Consider the following 9,077-nt stretch of genomic DNA (forward strand, 5'->3'; position numbering starts at 1 on the left):
AGGGATGTCAGAAGACCACGTGGCCACCCACCAACTAGATGGTCAGATTTCTTCGTCAAATCCCTGAATGAACGATTTGAGGCTCTTCCTGTTCCTGGAGCAAGCAAATGTCATTGGGCTGCACTAGCACGCGACAGGGACAAATGGAGATGTTACTGGTGCCCGCTCGAGCAAATTGAAGATCAACGGGATGACAAGTGATGCTATTCTTACTCTGGATCTTGGCCATTGATGGGTTTACATAGTACCGGGGTCAGTTTATGGATGTGGCTGCCAAGCTACTGGAAAATGGGGGATCTCAGTGGAGGAGGCCCATTCCCGAACCGATCAGGCTTGGAGATCGCAGCCCCAGGAAAACGGGGAGGGAAACTCAACCCACACCCCTCTGAGAGGCTCCAGTGAAGACAACCTGGCACGTGGGTATGAGATTCTGCATCGTTGCTCTCTTCCGGGAACTTTATTTTAGAGAGGAACTCAGTAACTTGGCAGCCACACCCACAAACTCCCCATTAACGGTCAAAATCCAGAGACTATAAAACAAAGCATTCCCAACTGTGAGACTTCTCATAGTCTTGCGTACTGATGCACCTATAGCAGCACACATGTTTTTGGTTTTAACATACTTGCTTATATTCTCTTATATACATTCTTCGTCACTCTTGGAGAGCCCGGAAAGCTACCAAGAGTATCCCACCTGCACAGCAGGCGCCCCGAGTGAAAACGGCCTGACGTGGAGTCCTTATCAAGGAAATGAAAATCAAAGCACCTGTTTAGTTTAAAATGGGTGGCTAAAAACATGTGGAGATGGTAGTATAGGGAGTTGAAGACATCTCTGCCTCGTCAAAGAAAGTCAGTCTCTGTGAAGAATTGCAAAATAAGCAACAAGAGAGGCAGGGCAGTGAGGGCACCCATGCTCCAAGATTCTGGTGGGACTTGAAAGGAAAACCTCTATGGATGGTAACTCAGATGCTAGGTGCCATGACCCCTGGCAATTTTCCAGAAATAGAGTCGCAGGTAGAGCCTCTTTCCCAAGGCATCACTACTAAACCTCTAATTCAGAGCTTCAGGCTATTGCAGAAGGGCAGGTTTTCAAGGGGCTGCAGAAATTAAAGAGAAGTCACTCATTTGGAGCCACTGCCAGAGTCAGCATAAGATTTAATTCTTAGGCCCAGAGAAGGAGAAAGAAGCAAAGGAACTAAACCTGAAGCCCTTTTCCTTAAAGATAGCATTTAAGGATGAGCAAGAATGGATATATAAAGTAAAAAGATTTGTAAAAACAGAAGTACACCACCCAGAAAGGGATGCAAGCACTACAATGGGAAGTCTGGCCTTCTGTGTTTGTAGGTCAGAATTTTATAGATTAACTAAGGAGCTAAGTAATGAGTCGCGTTAGTTTTAATTGTGCTGTGGTGATGATGAATATTGAAAGTACATTCATATCTCATTATAGAGCTAGTAGACATATTAATTAATGTGTTTTAGACTTAATTAATATAAAAGATAAATTAAAAATTAAGGATCTCTCCATTGAAAATGACTTTGTAATCAGATTAGTAATGGTTCTTCTGATTTCTCTTATCAGAAACTAGTAACCAGCAAGAATCGCAAGAATGTCAACTTGTGATGAGCAATTTTTTAAAATTTATTCTTTTATTGAATCACCATGTGGAAAGTTACAAAGGTTTCAGGTTTAAGTCTCAGTTAAACAATGCTCGAACACCCATCCCTTCACCAGTGCACATATTCCACCACCAAGAATCACAGTATACCTCTCCCTTCCCCCCTACCTCCCCAGCCCTCCAGCGCGCATGTGTAACTGGTAAATTTTATTTTACTTTCACTTTACTTTGATTACATTCAATATTTCAACAAAAAATTCACTATTCTTGATTTGGAGTTTCTCCCCCCTAATGTGGACCTGCTCAAATGAAAGCACTTGATAATTTGTTTTCCATTGCTGAGAAGGAAGAGATATGAGGTGGAGAGGTCACACTAGCAGCTGCACGGGTTTGGATTTCTGTATTTTAGTATTTTAGTAACTAAGTCCAGAGAAATATCTGCCAGAAATTGCATCATTGTAAGATTATACCTCTCAGCTACTTTATATTCCACATATGAGTGCAATCGTTCTATGTCTGTCTCTTTCTTTCTGACTCATTTCACTCAGCATGATACTTTCCATGTTGATCCACTTATATGCAAATTTCATGACTTCATGTTTTCTGACAGCTACATAGTATTCCATTATATAGATATACCAGAGTTTCTTTAACAAGTCATCTGTTTTTGGGCACTCTGTTTTTTTCCAGATTGTGGCTATTGTAAACAGTGCGGCAATGAACATAGAAATGCAGATGTCATCTCTACTATACCTTTTTGCCTCTCTGGGATATATTCCCAGGTGTGGTATTGCTGGGTCAAATGGAAGCTATATTTCTAATTTTTTGAGAATTGTCCATATTGTTTTCCAAAAGGGCTGAACAAGTCGGCATTCCCACCAGCAGTTAAGGAGAGTCCCTTTCTCCCCACATCCATGCCAACACCGGTTGCTATTGTTTTGGGGGATGTGGGCCAGTCTCTGTGGTGTTAGATGATATCTCATTGTTGTTTTGATCTGCATCTCCCTGATGATTAGTGATGTTGAACATTTTTCATGTGCTTCTCAGCCATTTGGATTTCTTCTTTGGGAAAGTTTCTGTTCATTTCATCACCCCATTTTTTGATCAGGTTGGCAGTTTTCTTCTTGTGGAGTTCGACCAGTGCATTGTATATCCTTGTTATCAACCCTTTATTGTATGGGTACTGTGTAAATATCCTTTCCTATTCTGTAGATTGTCTTTGTATTTTTGTTGCTGTTTCTTTTGAGGTGCAGAAGCTTCTTAGTTTGAGATAGTCCCATTTATTTATTTCTGTTTTCACTTGCTTGGCCAGTGGCATGTGTGATGAGCAATTTTTACCACTTCCTCTATGACTTTGAGACTTTATTTCCTGACCCAGCAGAAAGGAGTTGCTAAATCTACCTTGGTTTGCAATCCAAACAGTGAAAGTGTCTGAATGTTGGAGATACACAGGTCTCTGGAGAACCAGTATACTCCCTCGTAGACAGAAGTATTAAGATGACTGCTCAGATAATTTGTAGCTAGACAAAACTACAAGCAAGTTCTGGGCCAGACATAGTACAGTGGGTAGGACATTTGTCTTAGTAGGCAGACAACATGGTTTTTTTTTATCTTTGGCATCTCATATTGTCCTCAGAACACTGCCAGGAGTATTTCCTGAGCACAAAGCCAGGATTAATCCTTAGTTTGGAATTTTTAGATCTTTTTTCTTGACAGTTGGCATTTTAGTAAGATTATTCAATAGATGGTGCCAAAGAGATGTATTAAGAGAAATCTGATTTGCCTTCATCTTCCAGATTTGGTTCTCCCAGGACAGAAAGCTTCCACAGACTAACTCCTTCAGGTTGCATACTTTTCCATTGTCCTACAGTCTACAGTGCCCTGCAACTAGCACCATCCCATTGACACCTACTGCACATGTTTTTCTCATGGTGAAAGGAGGCATAAATGCAGATCACACCTTGCAGATGTGGATATGGATTTATTCTCCTTTACTCCTCCCTCATGTAACCAGATATCTATGGATACATCACAAAATAGAACAATACTGTATTAATTCACAATTAAAGGATAAAGAAATATATTAAGAGTAAAATCTCAAATTCTTGTTAGAGGTAAGTAACTAAGTAAAGAGAAATAATACAATGACAGAGCAGTGCAAAATATTACCTCTCTTGTAATGATGTACTTCTTTCTAAATACAAGCACATAGAAATAAGTACTATTTTCACAATGATGTTGCTCCTGAAATATTTTGTATTTTATTTTCACAATGATGTTGCTCCTGAAATATTTTGTATTTTATAGCCACTGTGTCTATTGTAGGATAACATAGCCTCAGTAGTTTAGGTTTATTGGGTTACTCCCGTTACAGTGCTCCTATTCTCTTTGTTTATTTGTAGCTTCTTTCTTGGTGTTCTGTTGACTTGTAAATAATGTTTTTCTCTTCTCCTTGAGTCCTTTGCATAGTTTATTCAGAGCAAGTCCTTTTTGTATGGGCACAGGAAGACTTAACAAATGTTATGCTTTTGTAACCTGGGAGTCATTTGACTCTACATGATATTTTCCTCTAGGGCATCTGTTCTCTTGACCTAAGCCTCAGCTGCCCTTACTTCCTAGCACCCCCAAAGCACGGTCCCGACGTGGGACAAGAAGGACCCAGGGCAAGCGGTGAGTTGTGTGCTACCCTGGCATCGAGATGGGCCTGGCCAAAGTGCCTAATGCTTAACTATAAGTTAAGAGCTTGATACTAGATTTGGACCCTGCTAGGGTGAGGAATGATTAATCTGGCCTGAGTGCTGTGGTCTGAGCCTGTGGCAAGATGTTGCCAGGAGAGCTGCCTTGTAAGCCTCAATACAAAAAGGACTTGCTCTGAATAAACTATGCAAAGGACTCAAGGAGAAGAGAAAAACATTATTTACAAGTCAACAGAACACCAAGAAAGAAGCTACAAATAAACAAACAGGAATAGGAGCACTGTAATGGGAGTAACCCAATAAACCTAAACTACTGAGGCTATGTTATCCTACATAATAGCAAGGGATACATTGAGGCTTGCAAGGCAAGCCCTACCCACTGTGCTATTTTGAATAAAAAAAATATTTGACTTGGAAACATATAAGAAGATATATTTGTATGCCCCAGAGGGTATACCTGGAGGTGTACATTCTTCAGATTACTCTGAACCCTTAGTGGTTGCAGAAAATCCTCATTACTGTAATAAGAGTAAACATTTTCCCTGTATTACAGAGAGTGCATGCAAATAGTGCAACAGCCTGTTCCCTCAGAAAATGCCTCTAGTCATCAAAAGTGCTGCCAGACTATTACTTTGTGTCAGGTTACAGAATAACCCCCACACCCTAAGCCTTACAGGGAAGGAAAAAGATATTACAGATCTATATTAATGCATCTAAGAATTACATAGCATGTAACAGCTAGTAACAGGAAAATACTCCCAAGACTGACTTTAAAAAGATGTTCTAGGATTGAGTATAATATAAACTGGATAAGCAAGAACTTATTTACTTGGGAGCACTGTCTGGTAGCCATGGGATTTAAGTCTACCAAGAATTGTAGGCTATAGAAAAATCTTGGGGCTAGTATATGTATTAGGAGTTTAGAGATAGCAATAGCCGATCCTGAATGAAGTGAAGTCATCTGAGGGACCCTTATATTTCTACAATAGATGAAGAAATACAAACTCAGTAAGGAAGTTAGGAAGATGGAATGACTATTTTATGGAAGATAATATGACATGACTTAGAACAGTATTCTCATGGAGGGTCCAGAGAATTAATTTAGATCATCAGGAATATGCTAGTAAGAGAGACACCAATATCATTAAGTTCAGTGTTGCATTTCATCTTCAGCCAAGGTATGGTATCAACCAGCAATGTCATAGGGGGCAGCCAAAGGGGCTATACTCATAGGAAATTAAGAGATATTAATGTGTTAAGAATAATAATTGGGACTGGGCCTCTTCCGCCCAGATCTCCCATTTTCCAGTAGCTAGGTGATCACAACCAGGGACTGCCCCCAGCGCCATGTAATCCCACCAACAGCCACCATCCAGAGACTTAAAACCAAGCTCTTGGAAGAGAGTGGCACAGAGAGTCTCTTGCCCGAGCACCTGGCTGTCTTCCCCGGGGGCCTCTTAGAGGGAGTGGGCTCCAGCTTCCCTCCCCACCCCAAGCAGAGCTCCCTCAGCCGAGGACCTCTGGAGCCTAGCCACAGCATGCTCAAGGCCCCTCTCCACAAGTTCAGATGAGCCTCATGCATGAAGGTACCGGCAGAAGAACCCAGGTGTTTGGAACCCGGGGCTGAGACCTCCAAGCCTGCTCAGATCGGGAATGGGCCTCTTCTGCCCAGATCTCCCATTGTCCAGTAGCTAGGCGGTCACACCCAGGAACTGCCCCCAGCGCCGTGTAATCCCACCAATGGCCACCATCCAGAGACTTAAAACCAAGAGCCTGGAAGCATGCATCTGCTTTGCGGCCTCTCGACATCTGATAGCCTACTTCTCCCTCTGGGAGACCCTGGCAAGCTACTGAGAGTTTCCTGCCCACATAGGAGAACCTCACAAACTCTTCATGGTGTATTCATATGCCAAAACCAGTAACAATGCTAGGTCTCATTCCCCTGATCCTGAAAAAATCTCCAGTGCAGCATCATTGGGAAGAATGAGTAGAGGGGCTTCTAAAATCTCAGGGCTAGGACAAATGGAGATGTTACTGAGACCTCTTGAGAAATTCGACAATCAATGGGATGATGATGATGATGATGATGATGATGATGATGATGATGATGATGATGATGATGGTGGTGATGATGATGATAATGTGTTGAGAGAACATGGTCTTTTTTTTTTTTGCTTTTTGGGTCACATCCGGCAATGCACAGGGGTCACTCCTGTCTCATGTACTTAGGAATTACCCCTGGCAGTACTCAGGAGACCATATGGGATGCTGGGCTTCAAATCCGGGTCAGCCGCATGCAAAGCAAGCACCCTACCCTCTGTGCTATCACTCCAGCCCCCGAGAACATGGTCTTTTTAAGAATAACATAGTCAAAGAGTAAAAACTAATGTTGCTCAATATTCTACATGTGCAGATTAACAGTATAGGAAAAAGACTGAGGAGGCTTGCCCATTAAAATTTATTAAGTGTAATATGTCATAAGGGGAAAGCTAAATTCCAGATGATCTAACTCATTTGTGGTATACAAAGAAAGAAAGCAAGGAAACAAATAAAATCTAACAAAAACAAACCTCTGGATTCTGACTTTTGTACTGATGTTACTGGAGGAAAAAGGAAAGGTGAATTTAAGGGTGGATGGTATCCAATCATCTGTGGTAGAAGGGTATTGATATCATTGGAGATGTGGTAGTCTAAAATTTTAAATATTTGAACTATATTTTATATTTTTAACTTTTATTTTTTATTAAGACATGATATTTCACATAGTCATTCATAGTTGAGCTTTAGGCATATTATATTCCAGCACCAGTTCTACCATGAATGTCAAATTCCTTTAACTTGTTCAGGTTCCCTCTCCCACACACCCCATCCCCCAGCCTAATAGTCTGTCTCCTTGACAGGCACCTTTTGAAGTTTGATTGTTGTGGTTTAGGTTTTCTGCTCTCAGTGTTGACTCTGTGGTTACAATATCATGCCTTACATTACTTCCCATCTGCTTCTTGCTACCGCCATCAATTTTATACCCTTTCCATCCTTATCCTTCTTATATTATGGAGTCAAGTGTGAATGAATTATAACATTTTAAATATCTTATTCTATACACTACAGATGAGGTCATCCTGTTTGTCTTCTTTTTTTTAACTACTTCACTTAACATTATATCACGTAGTTCTATCCAAATTGCAAAAAATTGTATGATTTTGTCATTCCTTGCAGTTGCATAGTATAACATTGTATAGTTATACCACAACTTCATAAATCACCCATCTGTTGTTGGAAACCTATTTTTGAACTGTATATTACAGAGATATGAAATTGTATTATATTCTCTCAAACTTAAACATATACTCTTTAATGTAACATTACCTCAATACAAAATAGAAAATTAACAAAATAAATTATTCTTATTAAGCTTCTGAACTCAATTAATTTTCAAACCAAGAATATAATTATCATTATTTTTGTTTTGTCTTTAGGCCACATCTGGGGATATTCAGAAGATACTCCTGGATCTTCACCCAGGAATCTATCCTGGCAATGCTCAGGGTACCATAGTAGAGTTCCAGGGGTCAAATCCAGGTCAGATGTGTGCAAAGCAGTTGTCCTACCTGGTGTATTATTGTTTCAGCCAATGTTTTTTAAGATTTCTTTCTTTTCCAGTATTTTGATTTGGTTATCATGCATTTCAATACTGGTAATGATAGTTTTATGATACATCATTTCAATAACAAACCTACCAAAAGAGTACCCACTTCTAACATCTTTACTAACATCTAAGAGCAGGTATCACGCCGAGGGGTGATGAGCAGTGGTAGTCTCACGTGGCCTTCTGTTACTAGGATGTGGCTTGGGAGAAGGTTGCTAGGATGATTGTGAAGACAACATCCGGGGTCTGGGAGGCGTTGACGACAGACTGGATGCCTCATTTGCGGTAGTACGCCACAAGGTGGGTGGTCTGTGTGTAGTAGGCTTCCAGCCGAATTTTCAAGGTCTTCTCGTTATCATCTGATCCGCAGACCAGCGTCTCCCCCATGATATCGTCTTTCATGGGTTTCTTTGGGGGGTTGAGCTCTTCGTGGTGGGAACAGCCACTCGCGGGATGAATCAGCTTTCTTGTGATCCTCCGGATCAGCAGAGAGTCAGGGATGCTGAACTCAATCACAGAATCCTGCTTCTCTTTCCTCTTCTTCATGAGATCATCTAGCATTTCCGCCTGCTTCACATTCCAAGGGAAGCCGTCTAGGAGGAAACCATTCCTGCGTGATGGGGGTCTCCATGAGTTCTACGACCATTTCATCACTCACCACTTTTCCGGCATCCATAGTGACCTTCAGCTTTTTTTCCAGCTCTGATCCAGAAGCCACCATCGCCCTCAGCATATCCCCGGTAGCTTAATGGCAGACACAGAAGTCTTTGGCCAATTTGGGTGCCTGGGTGCCTGTTTCAGCCCCCATCGGCTGCAGCAGCACAGCCCGGATGCCCTTCGGGTACTCGACAGCCTGTGTGTGTGGGCACTTTGGGAGCCATGGCCACGGGTCCCTCACTGCTCCAGCACGCATCGCCTTCCCCCTGCCCCTAAGTTTTATAAGTGTTTTATATTTCTTGGATGACTGGTGGCCAAATATTTTCTTACAGTTTGTGAAATTTTCTTTTTATTCTAGTCATCATTTCTTTTGTAGTACAGAAGCATCTTAATTTGATGCAGTCCAATTTGTTTATTTTTGCTTCTGTTTCCTTGGCCAGTGTCATTGAGTCATTGAAA

General features: G+C 41.4%; 1 pseudogene; it reads right to left on the reverse strand.

Annotated features, from left to right (window-relative positions):
- Positions 1-8,150: 8,150 nt before the first annotated feature.
- LOC101544864 (adenylate kinase 2, mitochondrial-like) lies at positions 8,151-8,802 on the reverse strand (annotated as a pseudogene).
- Between the last annotated feature and the right edge of the window lie 275 nt (positions 8,803-9,077).

This window comes from Sorex araneus, chromosome X (assembly GCF_027595985.1).
Source record: "Sorex araneus isolate mSorAra2 chromosome X, mSorAra2.pri, whole genome shotgun sequence".
Classification (NCBI taxonomy): Eukaryota; Metazoa; Chordata; class Mammalia; order Eulipotyphla; family Soricidae; genus Sorex; species Sorex araneus.